This window comes from Ochotona princeps, chromosome 27 (assembly GCF_030435755.1).
Source record: "Ochotona princeps isolate mOchPri1 chromosome 27, mOchPri1.hap1, whole genome shotgun sequence".
NCBI classification, from domain to species: Eukaryota; Metazoa; Chordata; class Mammalia; order Lagomorpha; family Ochotonidae; genus Ochotona; species Ochotona princeps.
In genome coordinates, this window is record NC_080858.1 from 18,954,477 (window position 1) to 18,974,145 (window position 19,669).

Sequence of the window (19,669 nt, forward strand, 5' to 3'; positions counted from 1 at the left end):
GGAATCCCTGGCTTTGGTGTGGTCGAGCCCTGACTGCAGCAGACATGTGGGGGATGAACCAGCAGATGAAAGATCTTTCTCTCTGTTTCTTCCTCTATGCATAACTCTCTGCTTTTCAAATAAATCATTCTTTTTTTCAAAAGCGCCTTTCGAGAAAAATGGTATTTTTTATTACTTTCTACAAGCCAGTGTTCACACTTCTTGAGCTCTCACCATTATTCCTCAAACATAATTAAGCTATGTGTGTCTTGTGAAACATGTCTGATTCTTGTGTTTTTGTTTTGTTTTGTTTTGCATGATGCTCTCAGCAATGACTGAGGAGAAAGTGACCTACTCAGAGCTGAAACTTACTGATTCAAAGAAACGGAGAAGCAAACAGAACACAGCTCACAGAAAGAGAGGTAGTATTTTCCTTTTTCCTGATTTTTTGAAAATACAATGTCAAGCAGGAAAGAATTTTTAAAAATTAAAGCCACATGTATTTGATATCAAACATCTGGCTCTGATTTCTTACTGTTTTTATATATTGGAACATCTATTTCTGTGTACTATCAATGACACTTATGATCCAGCATAAATATTCACTCTGCTTTAGTTTTTATCTGTTTGCCATGCTTATGATGTATCGTGCTTTTTGGTTTTGCTACAGGAAACCAATATACAGTAATCCTGGGAATCATATGCCTTTTGCTCCTCCTGGTGATTGTCATCTTAGGATATATGGGTGAGTGTCCAGTGCTTACTTCCTGTGGGAACAAGAGTCAAAGTGGAAAATTAGAAACCGAAACTGCTAAAAGTTTGTAAACTGTCCAGTTCTATGGACATGTTGCCAAGCATGAGGGCTTTGATGATGGTGAAGTGTTTATGATTTTGCTATCATTAGCTTTTATATCACATAAAATACTTTGGATTACACAAGGCTTTTGTGGGCAGGCACTGTGTGCTTTATGCACATATTTCAAATTGTGTGTGTGTGTGTGTGTGTGTGTGTGTGTGTGTGTGTGTGTGTGTGTGAAGTGGGTTTACACCTGCCCCATGACCTGGGGAAACCTTTGACTATTGCATTTCTTGTGACTGAAATGTCAGGATACACTGAAGTAGCAGAATGATGACCTTATGACTCTTTATGAAGAACTGTACGATTGTAATAACACAGAGGAAATCCGTGCTGAACAAGAGGTTTAAGGGAGGGGTTAAAGGAAATCCCAGAACTTATGGAACTGTAACATACAATAATAAAATAATGAAAAAAATTAATGTATTTGGAACTCCTTGATTATTTAATGTGAGGAATTTTCCAAAAGAAAATCTGAGTAGCCTGGAAAGTGAGCATGGAAATAGCTGAGAGAGCTGTTTCAGAAATTAAGGTTGGTAACAATGGCTGTCCAAATCAGCGTCATGAGAGAAGTAGTGAGGTCAGAAACCCTTCCAAGAAACATTTACTAGGTAAAAATGCTTGGGTATGTGTTTGAATGGGTGAGGAAGAGCAGGGGATTAGCATCTCCATGACATATCTAGCTTTGTTGGAGAATTCCATCAATGCTGAAGACAAGACATAGGAGATGTGTGAGTGCCTGTGCCTGTGTGTGTGCACATCTGTGTGTGTGTGTATGTGTGTGTGTGTGCCTGTGTGTGTTGACAACAGAGATGACTAAGTCCTCATGGCTTGTTAGTGAAGCTCAGGGAGGACTGATCTGTTTCTCCTAGTGAGTTTCAGGTGATATTCATGGACCATTGGCATACATATTGTGGAATTACATGCTTTGGGACTGAGACCCAGGCGTGGAGGTTAGAGATTAAAATGTAGGTTCATCAACTGATATCATAAGTATTTGAGAACGTGGGAGAGGAAGCAGAATCTAGATCATGAAAAGGTCTTATAAAAATATGGAGTAGTATATAGGTCTGAAAGACAAATACTATAATGACTACACCTGCTTACTCAGTTTGGCAAGAGGGGGGCATTAACATTACATGGAGCAGATTCAGTGGAGTAGAGTATATGGTCAAGGATAATTAACAACGGATAAAACTTATTAAACATTTTTTAATTAATTTTTTCCATGACGATTTGAAGTAGTCCTGCTTTCATAAAACAGATTTCATGCAATGGTCCGTATACATGAACTACAATGATATGTAACAATGCGGATGGATCTTAGTTTGATAATACAAAGTGAAAAAAAGGAGCATCAAAATTTTATGTGCACCAAGGGAGAATTTTATACAATTGAACATTAAGTACAAAGCAAATGGAACGATTTCAAGGAATAAAGGAACAACAATATATGTTTAAAAATCTTGTAATTACATGTAAAAACTAATTTATATTCAGATATTTCAAAATATTTTAACCTTATACTTTCTATGGTTCTATTCCAACGTAGTAAGCATCATTTACTTTGTTATTTAGAAATATGGGTTATGCTTTCAATATGATCTATTGAAGTCTTGCATAATATTAATTTGGTGATTTGATTGAAGGTTTTCAGAAACCTGCAACACAGGATTTGAAAAATCTTAAAGAAAACAATACTTTGTCACCGAAAATTGAAGATAATTTCACTTCATCAGATACAGGTGTGTATTTAATGTTGCGATAATAACTGACATACTACCTATTCATGGAGTTACTCTATTTTGGCACTTTTCAATATACAAATTAAAATGTTTTACAGGTATATGTGTATATATATATATATATATATATTAGACTTTTGCATAATTTGTGCATGATTTTTATAGAGATTTATTTTATTTATTTCAAATGTGCTGGGATAAGAGGTTTGAAAGTGAGATATAGGCATTCTATTCATTATTTAACTCCCCAAATGCCTGCAATGGCCAGGGCTTGGCTAGCTCAGACAGGCGTCAGGAACATCGTCTAGATCTCCAATATGGGTGCAGAGGCCCAAGCAGCTGCTTTATCTTCTATTATTTTCCCAGAAACATTAGCAGAGACCTGGATCAGAAGTGGGCAGCCAGGACTCAAGCTGGCATCTGCATTCGATGGGGGCACCCCACGTGGCAGCTGTAACAATTATGCCACAACACTGGCCCCAGCGCCTGACTTTTGTTCTTCACCTCATGAAATCTGTTTTCCAAACTATAGTTGGGTGAACACATGTCTTTCAAAAAGTTCACATTTGACTATTTTATCCTTAAAGAATGCATTTTCTCCCAATAGAGTTCTCTTGAGATCAGCACCATCCCTGTTCATAAACTTAAAAGACTTATTTATTTGTTTGTTTGAAAGACAGAGTGAGAGAAAGAGAGATGTTTCATCCACCAGTGCACCTCCCAAATGGCTGCAGTTGCCAGGGTTGGGCCAGAGGAATCGAGGATTAGACAGGACTGGCGTTGGTGCCCATGTGGGATGCTGTCCATTCACTGGATGGATTCATTGGTCAGGGAGTAGTACTTCTGAACTCTGTACTTGGCTGATACTCGAGAAGTCAAGATTGCTCTCTGCAGCCTGCACAATGCCTTTGTCTGTCAGGGATAATTTCTTGTCCAATAGTCCTTTCTTCTATAGAATCTGACAGAGGATGAGTTGGTACATAACACCACTTTGTCTTTGGTAACCCAGTGTGAAGAAACCAACTGAAGGCCTACAAGTGCGTGTCTCTAAATGGTCTCTTGTCTTGGGGTGGAGGTGACTTTTATTTTCAAGCCCTACGCTGTGGTTCCTGCCAAGAAAAATGGTTTTGCTGTGGGAGAAACTGCTACTATTTTTCTGAAGAAAGGCTAACCTGGGATGAGAGTGTGAAGATATGCCACAACAAGGGTTCTTCACTTGTAAAGATTGATGACAACAAGGAACTGGTAAGGCTTACTCTTCAGAGATTGACAAATAGTAAAGTATATTTTAATATCCTGCTCTGATATCTCTATACTTCTGCTATTTGTAATTGAAAGATAAACCATGATAATTTTCCTCCTGCACGAGCCAAGGAGTGTGGGAAACATGTTGGAAGGAATGCTGTGTCTCAGAAAGACCCTAACTTGCCTTTAGGGCATAAATGCACTTATTCATATTTACACATATGCAGATAATATTTGAAGTGAATAAAATGTAAGGAGTGAATTTAAAAAATAGCATTACTTGTATGTTTCCTGTATTTCAGACCTTGCATGCTTGTCAGAGCAGAGCACCTTCCAGTCAGATAATGTGATTCTCATGTATCAGATACAGAAAATGCTCAACGAATTTACTTTCCTTGCTAAGTTCACATAATCATTCATGTTGCTGATCCTGTTACAAATGTGTTGCTAGTTCAGATTTTCATTGCTGCATGATATTCCATCATGAGGATAGACCAACACATTCTCTAGGAGATGGGGCTTTAGGCTTTCCCAGCCTTTGTTGTTCAGAATAGTTCTGCATGACTATATTGACGTATTTGATGTGTGAGGCTTTTATGTGTCTTCAGTTCATAGCCTACCACACTAACAGTAGCCTTACTTGATATTAGAGTAGGGGAGATGAAAACTTACAAAATACTTCCACAGAGTTTCATAAAATGATTTTATTGACAGTTTTGAACATATTTTATTGGTTCCAACCTTGATAAAAGGTGACTTTCTTAATTTTTGTAAATTGGCTCTTTCTAAAGTATCTTCTTGGACCCTCCATTTGCATGTATCCCAGCTCTAGTAACCTTGACATCTTTCCACATGCATTTTACGTGAAATCACTGTTCTTGATTTTCCTCCTTTTCCTTCTTTTGGATAATTTTGTTTTCTTGTGATTTGTAAGACTTGCTTTATTTGTTCATAATTCTACGCTACTCTGAATATTTCCAGATTGGAAACTTATCTTTCACTGTTTTCTGTTATGTTTTGATGAAGAGAAATTCTAGAGTAAGTGAAGCCACACTTGCCAATCTTTCTTATTCCTGTAGATTTCTATGTCTTTCCAATTAAACCTACTGCAATCCTCTCTTGGTATATTTTGAATCACAAAGAGGTGAGAGATTATTTTTGGATCAGTCACTTCTAATTTATCTCAATAACGAGGCTAGAGGCTGTTCTATTTGTTGCAGTGGAGTCTGAAGTTGAATATAAGTATTATTTTGTTCAACTCCTGTGTCGATAAGAAATTGGTTATTGCTACTATGATTAATAATTACTATAATTTGGATATTTTCCATAGAATTTCATTCAATCACAAATGAAATATGCTTACTGGGTTGGATTAAGTAGAAAAGGAACCATGCATGAGTGGACGTGGCAGGATGGCACAGCACTTGCTAAGAACCTGTAAGTCTCCGTTTAATGTTGTTATCCATTGCTTTTGTCCTCAGTAATTAGTACATATGCCAAAGGATAACAGCAGGAAAAGATTCTCTAAGATTTTAAAAATGTGCTTGATTCTTTTTTTAAAATGTATTTCATGTTTTATTGGAAACTCAGATACACAGGGAGAAAGACAGAGAGGAAGATATTCCATTCACTGGTTCATGTCCCAAGTTACTGCAAGGGCCAGAGCTAGTTGATCTGAAGCCAGGAGCTTCTTCCAGGTCTCCCAAGTGGGTGCAGGGTTCCAAGACTTTGGGCCGTCCTCGACTGCTTTCCCAGGCCACAAGCAGGAAGCTGGATAGAAAGCAGGGCTGTGGAGTTTAGAACTGGACCCATATGGGATCCCTGTGCGTGCAAAGTGAGGACTTACCCACAAGGCAACTATACCAGGCCTCTTGATTATTTTTGAATTCACAACTCTAATGAATATCAAATGTCAGTATTTAAGCCCTAAGTAATTATCCCAAAAAGACATTTCTTTTTCCCAAGGTCTTAAATGGAGGATTCTTCCAAATGCAAAATGTTTTTCTCTTATGAGATGCACGTTGTGTTTATAGGTGTATTTGGAAGAGAGAGGAACAATTTTTTCTAAACCCAGATTGACCTCAAAATGAAGTTTGCATGTGGTGTCCGTTTTTAAAATATTTTTAATAGGAAGATTCACAGAGAGGAGACAGTGAGAGCTCTTCCTTCTGCAGGTTCACTTCCCAAATGGCCTCAACTGCATATCTAAAACGATCTAAAGCTAGGAGCTTCCTACGGGTTTCCTACATGGATGTAGGGGCCCAAGGTCTTGAGCTGTGTTCTGCTCTCCCATGAGCAGGGAGCTGGATAGGAAGTGGAACACCCTGGACTAGAAGTGGAACCCGTATGGGATACCGATACTGCAGGTCGAGGATTAACCTTTTGAGCCACCATGCCAGCCCTGCTGGTGTCTTTCAAGCCTGAAAAAAACATCATTTCCAAATACATCATTAGAATTAAACCTCTAATACAGTGATTAATACTTTTTCATGTCATTAATGTGCACAATTCCATTTAATTGCTGATAATCTCTTGATAGTTTAGTATCTACTTGTCAAAGACGAAAAGCATGTTATTGTGGCAGAAGGAGATTATTAATGGAATACATGAGGAAGAAATTGTTCTAGTATGCTAGAGAAAGAGCAATGCTGTGCAGGGAGCAGAGTTTGTGGGTGAAGGGAGGGAAGACAACACATGTTGTGTTTTACGTAGAGAGTCTAGCTGACCTCCATGAGACAGTGGCATTTGTACAATGACATAAGGACATGAATATGCAACTAAAGGGACTTTCTGAGTGTAGCATCCTGCAAGGAAGGCCAGGAGAGGTGGCGGGTGGGAGCCCGTTTACTTTGCTTCAGAGACAGTAAGGAGGTCAGCAATGCTGGAGCAACGTAAGGAAGCAGCAGGAAGTAAGTCAGAGAGGAAACAAGGATGAGATCAGGCAGCATTCAGGAACCCCTGCAAGAGCTTGACTTCTTCATGAGTGCAGTGATACACGTTTTCAGGACTTGAAGCAGGAAAGAAGGACAAGAGCAGGCTTCCCATTTCAGACTCACATAGAGCGCTCTCTGGATCTCAGAGGGTACCTGGAGGATTCAGCGAGTCAGGCTCAAAGTCTGCTAGAGTCGAACAAGTGAGAGATGGTGGTGGTTTCATCAAGGTAATAGACATGGTGCTAAGAAATGCGCCCAGTTTCTAGCCTAACTCTATGAAAGGAAAGTGAAAAAGAAAGTGGGTGATGGCTGCAAGGTTTTTCATGAGACAGTAATGAGAATATAGTTGTCATCAGTGGTCACGGGGAACTTCGGGTCTTCAGCTTTAGATGAAAGTTTGATAAATCTGTTATACATTGTGAGTGTTACAAGGATGTCACATCTTGGCACACGTTTATGAAGTTCAAGCTGATGTTCTGTAGTGAGGATGTACACTTAGTGAGTATCAGTTTGGGAGGCGTTAAAACTATGAGCTGCTATTGTAAGGCTTAAGGGTACCAGGAGCGCTAAGGTGAGAGCCTGGGTACAGTGAAATGTTTAAGGTTTTGACAAGATGAGGGCAATTACCAAAGGTTCCTCAAAAAAGTAATGAAAGAGAAAGTAGAAAATCATGACAGAGCAGCTTAGGATAGTGGAAAAGTATAACAAAGTTTAATAGATTGATAGATGTTAAATGGTTGGTATCTCCTTGCCAATTATCGTTTTTTTACTTGCAATTTGCATTGATTGTTATTATCAATGTGTATCAATATGCATGCTTGGTGGTTTATTCTGAATTCATAAGATTTTCTTCTCTATATCAGGGTCTAGCTCTACATTGACTATTCACATTATTCAATTTCACATAAGGTTCGTGCTGCCTGTTGTGGACAGGCTGTTAGCTCGGACGGAACAAGGAAAGCAGCCTTGTGTGTGAGTGGCAGCAGGCTGCTTCTGTGCTGAAGGTGCGGCAGGCACTGGAGTCTCTTAGTGTCCGTACTCTCACTGAGCCCAGGGCAATGGAGATGCTATTGTAAATAGTCACAATGTGCTTCTTCATGAATTTTCTGTATTTAGTCACTCACAGTAGTTTAGAAATCTTTCATGTTCCACCCCCATCTGCCCATGGTGCCCTTTCCACGTCTTCCTCATCTCCCCTGACTCTGGTCTGACTGTCCCTCAGCGTAGGCATCCTTAACAGCTACACATCTCTCTCAGGAATTGTGTGTTCATTAAATAATCACACACACGCACACACCGATTTATAAAGGTTGATCGTGAATTTTGCCCCAGACATGGCTTATAAAAAAATACATTCTCTGACACAGGGCTTTTCAGGCAACGGATGCGGCTGACAAATGTGGATTCCTCAAGTCAGGACTGATTAAGAGTGCTCGTTGTGCAAATCAGCTTTCTTACATTTGTGAAAAGGATGTTCCCAGTCTCGATAATTAGTGCAACCATTGTGAAAATCAGAATGAAAAGTTCTCAAGAAACCAAAAATAGATCGACCACATGACCCAGCTTCCTGACTTCCGAGACTGTATCTGCAGCAAATGAAGTCAGCTTATGAGTAGAAGCTTCTCTCTCATTTTTGCAGCAGCATAATTATCAATGGCAATGACATGGAGTCCACCCTTAAGTCCCTCAACTGAAATGTGGGTGAGGAAATGTGGTGTACATATGTGGTGACTTATTGCTTCCTCTGCAGATGAAAAAACCCTGACACTTAAACAAAATGGATTAAACTGGAGATCTTTATATCGAAGAAATGTGCCAGGCACAGAAGACAAGTGCCACATGTTTTCCTTCATCTGTGGAGTTTATGTATGTAGAAAAGTGTAAAGACTATGTGCATGCTGTACTATTTGGAATGTAGATTGTCATAAATATCTTCATCACTGACTTATACACAATAGTCCTTTCTTTACACAATTTATAATCATTGTTGTGAATTCTATTTTATGTAATAATTAGTTTCACCAATTTCAAGGAAAATACTGTATATCTGTGAACATAATATCTACATGTGAAATGGGTATGGAAAATGTTAAAATTGTTAAATCTTACAGAAAATTTAAATAAAAGTATACGCTATATTTGATTGACACATACATACATAAAGAGTAATTGTGTTTCCTGGTATTTAATACTTGTGTGCAATGTGTAGTGAGCTACTAAAATTAATTGAATCATCTGTCAGCACACACATTTATTACTCTTTATGTTGGAAACATTCAAGATCATCATTATTAAATATCTTAAAATATTTGATTTATTGATATATAACATCAAATATTCTCCCTGCTATGCAGTTGCACCTCTGTACCAGGTAACAGTCACTCACCATCCATTTCTTGCCACTTGATTCCAGTAGCAACTGTACTCTTCTCTACTTTGAGATGAACGTTGCAGCTTTTACACAAAAGCTAGAATACATAGAGCTTCCTTCCTGTACTTATTTCACAAATAACAGTGTAGTCTTCCATCTGCTTGCTTTCTCCCAAAGTAGCCACAATGGCCAGAACTGAGCAGATCAAAAGCCAGGAGCCAGGAGCTTGTTCCGGATCTCCCACGCAGGTGCGGAGTCCCGAGGCTTTGGGCTGTCCTCCACTGCTTTCCCAGGTCACAAACAGAGAGCTGAAATGGAAGTGGAGCAGCTAGGACACAAACCAGCAGCCATATGGGATCCTAGAACAAGCAAAACAAGGACTTTAGCCACTAACCACTGCGCCAGGCCCAGCAATGCATTGTTAATAAACAAAGCATTCCTTATGTCAGACTCAGAAATGACTTTGAAATGTATAAAATATCAGCCTTAAATGCCATTAACAATGTGATAAAAGAGTTGATGGAAACAATAGACAGTATGTTTGAGAATTGAAACGTATAAAAAAGAATGAAATGGAAATGCTATGAAGACATGGTGGTAGAGATGAGACATCCCTTCAGTAGAATCAGTGCTGAAGCAAAATGCAGAAAACACAAATGTCGTTCAGAAAGGTAAAATACAAAGAAAAGAAGCAGGTGATTAGAAAGAAATATTTGAAGATTTACATGAAATTTTGCTACTCCTGTTGAAAATGCTGCTGCCACTGATTATATGATGTGGTAACCCTATTACTGCATGTCAGTCCAAAGAAACTGGCTTGAGTTTATTGAAAAAAGTTCCAGACTACCCATTGGTGTTAAGGTATGAGAAGCAGGCATTGTGATGCAGTGGTTAAGCCTGTGACGCTGCCATTATCTATGGGCTCAAGCTCAAGAACTGGTTGTTTCATTTGCCTTCCAGCTCCCTGCTGATGGCCTGGGCAAAGCAGCAGAAGATGGCCCAAGTGTCTGACCCCGACCACCCATGTGGGAGAGCTGATGACAAACTTGGTCCTTGGCCTTGGTCTGGCCCACTGTTGTCAGCTGTGGCCATGTGTGAGTGAACCATCTAATCCTTTTTCCTCAGCACCAGAATCCCACATGGGCTCCAGGTCGTGTCCTGCCTGCTCTGCTTCTGAGCCAGCTGCCTGCTGATGGCCTAGGAAAGCAATGGAAGATGGCTTAACCCTTGGGCTCCTGAACACATGAAGACCTGGAGGAAGCTCCCAGATTTGGATTGACTGAGCTCTAGCTATTTTGGCCAGTTGCGGAGTGAACCCCCAAATTGAAGATACCTTTCCCTCTTCTCTTTCCTCTCTTTTTAACACTCTGCCTTTCAAATAAATCTTAAAGCCACTACCAAATGCTCTGTGACAATAAAGCATTAAAACAGACCCAGCTGCTCCTGAGAGGTTGCTTTCTCAAGTCCATCTGAGCAAGAGAATTAGCTGGAGCTTCCTGGGGTCTGTGGGTTCAAACCGCACAGGAAGTCTCAGACCCCAGGCGTTCATGTATTGTGCTGCAAAGAGCATCTCATTGGCCACTCAGGTATTAATTCTTACAATGTGTTCACCAAAACAAACACTCACTCTAGAATGTGGTACTATATTATAGTGTCTGGTGGTTGGAAATGTAGAACTTGGACGTAGAGTTTGAGTTTGTTTCTTGGCAAGGGTGGAGGGCGGCGAGGGGAGAGAAGGTGTTGATACTTCAGGCAATTTTTGCTTTCAGAGAAATGCTACTTTAGTTCTGTCCTTTTGTATGTGGAGTATTTGCTTTGTTGGGCTTTGTTACTGAAAGTGAGAAAACAGTTCATTCCCTTCATCACTACTGACATTCTCCTTAACCAACATGGGCTATTCCGCTGTTCTCTCACTCACATCTCTGTGCTATGGCAACAAAAAATCATTTCTTTTTACTTGCAAGGGTATCATGCACAAAACATAATATCAAGAGATCAGAGACAAGCTAGGAAAAGCTAACCTTTGGCCAAAAATGGCCAAGTTCATAGTGACAGCAAGACATGACTCAGGAGGGAGGAAGTTGTCAATACATGAATGACAAGTAGATATTTCAGAAGACATCTGAAAAAAAAAAAAGGGAATAGGGGAAGAACTTTTACACTCCATCATCATCTTGTGGCCACAAAGGAGAAAGTGCTCATTCAGGCAGTGCCTATGAAAGATTTCCCCCCACCTACCATACCACATTCATAAGTGACTGTGCAATGCCAATACCCAGATCAGCAGCCAGATAGTATCTTAGCAGCTCCACTCCCCGTTCCATTTCCTGTTAATGCCTGGAATGCAGCAGAAGATGACTCAAGTGTTTCAAACCCTGTCACCCCTGTGGCAGACCTAGAGGAAGTATCTGGCTCTTGCTGTGGGACTGGTATAGTGCTGGATATCACTGCAATCTGGGAAGCGAACCTGTGTATGAAACTTTGACTTAGAAATGAAGTTGTTGGGCCCGGCGGCGTGGCCTAGCGGCTAAAGTCCTCGCCTTGAATGCCCCGGGATCCCATATGGGCGCCGGTTCTAATCCCGGCAGCTCCACTTCCCATCCAGCTCCCTGCTTGTGGCCTGGGAAAGCAGTCGAGGACGGCCCAAAGCTTTGGGATACTGCACCCGCGTGGGAGACCCGGAAGAGGTTCCTGGTCCCGGCATCGGATCGGCGCGCACCGGCCCGTTGCGGCTCACTTGGGGAGTGAAACATCGGATGGAAGATCTTCCTCTCTGTCTCTCCTCCTCTCTGTATATCCGGCTTTCCAATAACAATAAAATCTTAAAAAAAAAAAAAAAAAAAAAAAAGAAATGAAGTTGTTCAGCCCTCCTGTTGTTCGGCATTCTTGGGGAAAGAGAATCACTCTCTCTCACCTCTGTTTCTTACCAATTACTATGTGGGAATTGAGAAAACTTGTCATCTGACACTGTTGAAAGGTTTTGTCAATATATTTCTATTAGATGAGAACTGATTTGAAATGCAGCAACCAAAGTATTATTTGCACATCAAACTGCACTGGATGCTGCTGATAAAAAGTGAAAAAACAATTTTTATCAACTGCAGGAACATCTAATACCAGAGACAGAGAGAGAGACATAGAGTTGAAGATATTTTGTGAAATGGCAGATAGATGCAGCTATTCTGTAAAGTTGTATGTGAGTTGCCGTACTAAAGACTAATAATGTCAGAACAATTTTTCTTAGTACAGCTGAACCTCAGCTCTTCCAAAGGAAACTCATGTTACCAAGGGAGACAGTGAGATCCTTGTGCTGGTGCCCTTGCCCACACAGTGAACTGCTCTTTGTGGCACAGTCAGTGAGCTCCTGCATTCTTGAGACTTCCTATGTGGCTTATACCCAAAGACCTCAAGAAGCTCCATTTTATTATTTTCCTCAGCTGGGCTTGAGACATTAACCTCTCATAAGCATCTGAGTCTATTTCCATGTTTATTTTCATAGAGCATTTTATATTTTTTTAAAAGATTTACTCATTTATTTATCTGTTTATTGCAAAGGCAGAATTACAGAGAGAAACAGAGAGTGAGAGAGAGAGAGTGAGCTATCTTCCATTTGGTGGTTCACGCCCCAGTGGCCACAACAGCCAGAGCTGAGCTGAATCAAAGCTAGAGTCATGACTGACCTTCTTCTGGGTCTCCCACCTGAGTACAGGATCCCAAGCTTTGGGCCGTCCTCTACTGCTTTCCCAGGCCACAAGCAGGGAGCTGGAAGGAAACTGGAGCAGCTGGGAAACGAACCCATGCTCAACTGGCATCCTGGAGCATGTTAGAGGAGAACTTTAACCATTAGGCTGCTGTGTCCTGCCCATAAAGTTTTTTTTGTGGTTAAATTTTCATTTTCATGATGGTAGACAGTTGAGAAGGTATAAAAGTTAGCCAAACAGCTAATCTCTCTTGAGTGCTATCGAGTTCTGTCTTACATTTTTATATTGGTTTGGATTGGCTGTGGTAAAGCAATAACAAATGCTGGCCCTGCTGGGTTTTCATCACTGGATGACTGATGGGAGTGACAGAAAAGGGTGAGGTGTTGGGAGATTCTACTTCATGCTAGACTAACAGAGGGAATGGCAAGAATTTAGAGAGAGTTCTCAGGGTACAGGTGAGCAAGCAGGAGGATAAGACAAAAATATAAAACAAAACAAAAAACCTCTATAGCCCGAAGATTTCACAAGAGCAAGGCAGCATGATTTTAGCTGAAGGTTCATAACACATTCTGTATACTAACACAATCTTTGTATATAAGCAATCTTCAAAGAGTTTATGGCAAATGATATTATGTTAGTAATATGCTTCTTTTAAGAAGAACATTTATTTTGAAATGATTTTAGATCTGTAAAAAAGTTCAGAAATCATCCTCACAGATGCCCAGACAAATCTTTTTCCCTTCGTGTTCTCATCTGACGTTTGTCAAACGAGGGGCCACATGTTGGTCTGTGAACACGACCAGCACTCCAGGCTTCACTGATGTCTCATTTGTGTGGTGTCCGTAGGTTCCAAGATCTCATTCAAGTTCCCACAGTGTCTTCAGTCACCATGACTCCTTCACGTACTACCTGCGTCCCACTAGCTTTGAGGTGATGTCCCGTAGAAAAGTGCTTAATATTTTCTCCACGTTTATGAAAACCCAAGTTCTTTCTTTTTACATGCCACATTTACCAAAATGTTTTAAAACGGTTTATCAGCAAACCACAGAATAGTTATTTTGGCATTTCCTTTACGAAGCATAACTCAGAGGATGGAAATAGTCTAAGGATCAGATACAAGGCCAACCAACTGCCTTCATTTATTCTTTATTCCTTGTTCACAAAATTCCTATTTATTTTCTTACTAACCCATTTATACATATTCTTCACATTATAATAAAAGAGTATAGAAACACTAATTTGTCACACTCATGTAAATTTTATCAATTCTAATAAAAACTAGGTAAAAGTTGTAATACAAACAATGATTAAAACGGTAAACTATTGCATTTTGAGATTTTGTTCCTGAGAAATTATTTTTAAATTGTATGCATTCTTATTTCATGTAACAAGGCTGTTCTGCTGTTTCAGTTTTCAAGAGCTGTTGTCAGTTTCTTATTTTGTGTATTTATTCATTCACTTTATATTGCATTTCTAACCTGGGTTGTACTACCGTCCAATTGTTGCATTCAATGTATTATAAGCTGATGGTTCTTTGGTTAAAATATAATACCAACTTTGTTAAGTGGATGTGAAATAATGACACATGAATGACGTTCATATAAATTAAGTGCTGGAAGGAGGTACAGGAAATATTCGGAGAGGTATTTCAGTGCTTTCATGACCGGTAAGATCTTTTGTGAAAATATTTGTACTATTAACCAATAAAGGAAAGCATAAGACATTAGTTGAGTAGGGAAAAATAAATGTGAGCCTAGAAGATGGTAGTTTCCAGGTGTGCCCAGAACCCAAGGTATGTACTCAAGAGAAAGTTACATTACATGGAGATTTTAAAATATGCTTTTCTTGCTAGGTTTATTGATGTCAGAAACTTATTCCCTGAAAAGAGTTAGTTCCTAACAAAAAAAAAATAGAATAATTCAAAAGCAGTTCTACATAGAAATAGCTAGATCATTTAGCTTTTATGCCATCATTTAGAAAGTGCTAGTAAAATTTTGCTTTGTATGCCATAGGGAAAAGAATTTCAAACCATGGGAAGATGCTTTCAAAAAATAACAGGTGTCAGCATTGTGTCAACTTCAGCCCTGTCTGTGGGGCCACACACCCGCTATGGTCCCCTAGTTAAGGCTTCCTCCTCTGACCCAATTCCCTGCTAACACTCCTGGGAGAGAAGTGGGGAATGAGCCCCAAGTGCTTGGGTTCCTGTACCTGCATGGTGACAGAAGAAGCTCCAAGTTCCTGTCTTCAGTGTAACCCAGGACCAGATATTGTGATCTATTGTGATCATTTCTGCAGTGAACCAGTGGATGAAGATTCTCTCTCTTTGAACCTCTCTCTCTCTCTCTCTCTCTCTCTCTCTCTTTCTCTCTCTCTTTATATATCTGAATTTGTATGCATTAAACAAATGCTACTTCTGTACCTGGAAAGTTCCTGTGGTCGACTGGATAAACTATTGCTGTTCGCACTAATGAGCACCTACTTCGAGGGTCAATGTAGAGATATGCTCATCAAATTGAACAAAAAAAATTTAATTTCAACACAGCTACTATTGTAGCTGGAGAACGTTGATTTTGCTGTACAAAAGAGCTATATCTGAAACCCACGGCATTTTAAGCCATTCCCTTGTTAAAGCAGTCCTTTCTTTCTTTGATGTCAGTCTATTTTTTCAGACAATGTAGAGATAATACAAGAAGTGGAAAATGCTGCTTTTGATCTAATCATTTATTGATATTTACTGCAAATCATCAAATCTTGATATACTTGGGATGCCATTTTTAAACAAATAGGCCAATGTTTGTGTCCATTTTGACATTCCTCTGTCTTTAGTATAGATAGATGGTAGGAATCGATTGTATAGGTTGGTATTGCAAAGAGAAACCTGCAGAAAGCATGCCACTCAGGATTTGAGTGTTTATCATCTCATTTTTATAGGCTTAAAATATCTATTAAGTATTTTCTAATCTCATAAGATTTTGAGATTTTCAAAACTTCATTGTAACTGCTATAGTTCAGCCTTAAATGGTCATAAAAATGACCATTTTAATTCCTGTTCTGACACGGACTGTGGGAACAAATGAGAAGCTGACATCACTGGAAACTTGCTGTGGGAATATCAAGTGTCATGTGATCATCTGTACCATCAGACCAGGTGTCTCTGAGGGATGGTCTCACACATCAGGAACCGCCCAGTCTCACAGCAGAGCTGAGAGGCCAGCAGAGCCAAGACGTCCTAGCTGTGTTCCTGACCAAGCTTCTCCTCCAGCTGGTGAAGTCCCAAGGGAAAGGCAGAGATAGCAGAGACTGCAGGTATGTGACACAACCTCACCAGCAGCACTCTGGTAATGGAAGGGAAAAAAGTAGCGTTTGATAGAGGAAAGAAGTGCAGGAAGATGGGAGAACTCATTTTATTAAAGGAAAAATGTTTATATCGAATGTTAAAAGTTTATTCTAGAGATGAATACAGGCGTAGGTTAGAATGAGAATGTGTCAAAATCTTTAAAATGAAAATTTGTGATTTTTAAAATTCTCTAGTGTGTTGTAGAATTTGTTTTAGTTATTCCATGTTGTGCTTTCATATCTCATCACAGCGTATGCTATCTTACTGACAAACATTGAAATCCCAAAACCTTAACTTTCCCAATCCTGATGTAATCTGTGCAGGGAAAATACAAATGATTTTATAGTGTAATGATTTTTCTATCAAAGTTGTATAGTTTAATATTTACAATGTATTTTCTTATCATTTGTGTGCACATATACAAAATGAAAAAAAAGCTACACAACATAGTTACCTCAGAAAATACATGACCTTGAATTAAGATCTATTTATAATCTGGCATACATCTTCTCTAACCTACAAATTGGAACACATAATTTCATATGTTTGCTCTTAGGATTATAACTGATGCTTGTCTCAGTAAATTTTACCTTTATATGCTCCTAACTTTGACTTCTATATTTCTTCATTATTTCAATTCTAAATTAAGTTTAAGTTCAGTGACTTGCAATAGGAAAGAGATAAACAAGTGATGGGATGTGATGTAAGATGACTTGAAAACTGGGGAAGCTCACTGAATTAGTGTGCGTGTGTCTTTGCTAAAGGAGATGACTCTTCAGTATCAAATTAGCATGGTCACTTGGAGCTATTACACAGACTAAATTATTGAATATGATCTTTCAAGACAGGGTGTAAATCTGAATATTTGTCCATGAAATATGTCAATATTCATGTTTTGGCAATTAAGCTTTTCAAGACATTTTAAAATTATACCATAGTATTCTGCAAAGTGTCACGGACCACGGTAGCTGAATAGGATCTAAGACAAAGAAATAAAGAAAAAAGAGAGAAAGAAAGAAAGAAAGAAGAAAGGAAGGAAAGAAAGAAAGAAAGACAAAAGAAAGAAAGAGTGAATCAATTTTCGGGTCTAGCATTGTGGCGCAGTGCGTCAATGCAGCTCTTTCCAGGCTGGGTCTTACATAGAAATGCACATTTGTGTCCTGGCTGCTGCACTTCCATTGCAGCTCCTTCTTGTGCCGGTGATGACAGCAGCAGATAACCCAAATCTTCAGAATTCCACCATCCACCTGGGAAACCCAACTGGAGTTCCTGCCTCCTGGTTTCCACCAGGCTCAGCCTCATAATCCCAGCCACTAAAGGAGTAAACCAACTGATGCAAGTTCTCCTGGACTTTCTCTTTTCTCTTGAATGCTCTGCCTTTCAAATAAATACAACAAATCTTTTTAAAAATTAATAAATTTCCTGAAAAATTTAGAGAAATGGTGATTTCAATTTACTTTCTGCATTCCAGAGTACATATCACTTACTTGGTTCTTTTCATTATGTGTGAATCATATTCCAATTTTCACTGAAGCAGTTTGACGTGTGAAACATTTCCTGCGTTTTTTTGTCTGAAGCTCTCAGAAATGAGTGAGTGGAGGAGAGACACGTGCAGAGCTGAAGCTGTCTCAGTCAAGAGAACAAAGTCGGGCAGAAGACATTTCACCAGCACAAAGAAACGTAAGGACTTTCTCTTGGTTACCTGGTTTCTGAAAATATAATGTCAAGTAGGAAAAATAAAACTTTGATACCCAAAAAAGTTCATGTACATTTGATATTAACTGTCTTGGTTCTTAGCTTGCAGATCCATTTTGTGTAATAGGAATGAGACTTGGTGATTAGGGTGAAAAAGTGACTTCAGTGCTAAATTCTACTGCAAATATCCATTCTGCTTTAGTTTTTTTTGTCATATACATATATATATATATTTATATCTATATATATATAATATATGCATGTATACCTCATGTGCTTTGATTTTGTACAGAAACTCCATGTACCTTCATCCTGGGAACAATATGCTTTTTGATTCTCCTGACAATTGCTGGTTTAAAATATATGTGTAAGTATCAAGTGACCATTTCCTATAGCATTACAATTCAGCATGAAAATGAAAATCGGTAACTACTAATCTTTATAAACTGTAGAGCTGTGTAGATGGTTGATTTATTCATTGACTACCTTTTAGGTTTTATTCCATATAAAATAACAAATAAATGTCCTCGATAGAAATAGTACAGTTTATATGCACATTTCTACTTTTGAGTGTGTATGTGTGTATGTGTGTGAGAGAGAGAGAGAAAGAGAGAGAGAGAGAGAGAGAGAGAGAGAGAGAGAGAGAGAGAGAAAGGTTTAGGACCTGACCGGGGATCCTGAAAAACCTTTATTTGACTGTAGCATTCTTGTGCTTACCTCACAATGGAGAAAACAAAAACACGTGATTTACCTCCCTGTACAAATGAAATAGGATGTTTCTTAGACATATTTATGGAGGCTTTGAAAAATTGCACTCTATGTGCCTTCCAAAATATCTCTTTTCTTGTTGTTATTATTTGGTTTATTCATTTGAAAAACAACTCTGAGAATTCTCCTTTTGTTTGAAAACTTTGTGTAGCAACCAAGGTACAGAGAGGAGGGCATTAATATTATCTGGAGCAGATTCACTGGAGTAGTACATATGGTCAAGGATAGTTAACAATGGATAAAAATTATTAAACATATTTTAATTAATTTATTCACAATATGTTTTGAAGTTGTCCAGGTGTGCTAAAACAGAATTTATGCAATGATTCATAAATATGAACCACAATGATATTTAGCAATATGGGTGAATCTTAGTTTGATAATATAAAGTGAAAAAAAGGAGCATCAAAATTTTATGTACACCATTGGAAAATTTTATATAATTGAACATTAAGTGCAAAGCAAATGGAACAATTTCAAGGAATAAAATGGCAAGAATATATATATAATTACTTGTAAAAATATATAAAATATATTAACTATGAGATGTTTAATATGAAATCTAAGAAATATACTCTTATAATTAATATAAGAAATTAATTTATGCCCTGATATTCCAAATATTCTAACCTTATACTTTCTATGGCTCTATTGCAATGTAGTAAGCATCATTTACTTTGTTATTTACAATTATGGGTTATGCTTAAAATATGGTCTGTTGAAGTCTTGCATAATATTAATTTTCTGATGTGGACTGAAGGTTTTCAGAAACCTGCAACACAGGATTTGAAAAATCTTAAAGAAAACAATATTTTCTCACCGGAAATTGAAGATAATTTCACTTCATCAGGTACAGGTGTGTATTTAATGTTGAAGTAATAATTGACACACTACCTATTCATGGAGTTATTCTATTTTGGCACATTTCAATATACACATTTAAAATGTTTTACATATATGTACATACATATTAGACTTTTGCATAATTTGTGCATGAGTTTTTGAAGAGATTTATTTTATTTATTTGAAATGTTCAGGG

The 19,669-nt window shown here is 38.5% G+C and overlaps 1 long non-coding RNA gene across 1 annotated transcript; it reads left to right on the forward strand.

Moving 5' to 3' along the window:
• The first annotated feature begins 307 nt into the window (after nt 1-307).
• On the forward strand, nt 308-19,476 carry LOC131478108 (uncharacterized). Its single transcript, XR_009244299.1, has 3 exons — nt 308-401; nt 650-724; nt 19,391-19,476. It is a non-coding gene; the product is annotated as an uncharacterized LOC131478108 (long non-coding RNA).
• The last annotated feature ends 193 nt before the right edge of the window (nt 19,477-19,669 follow it).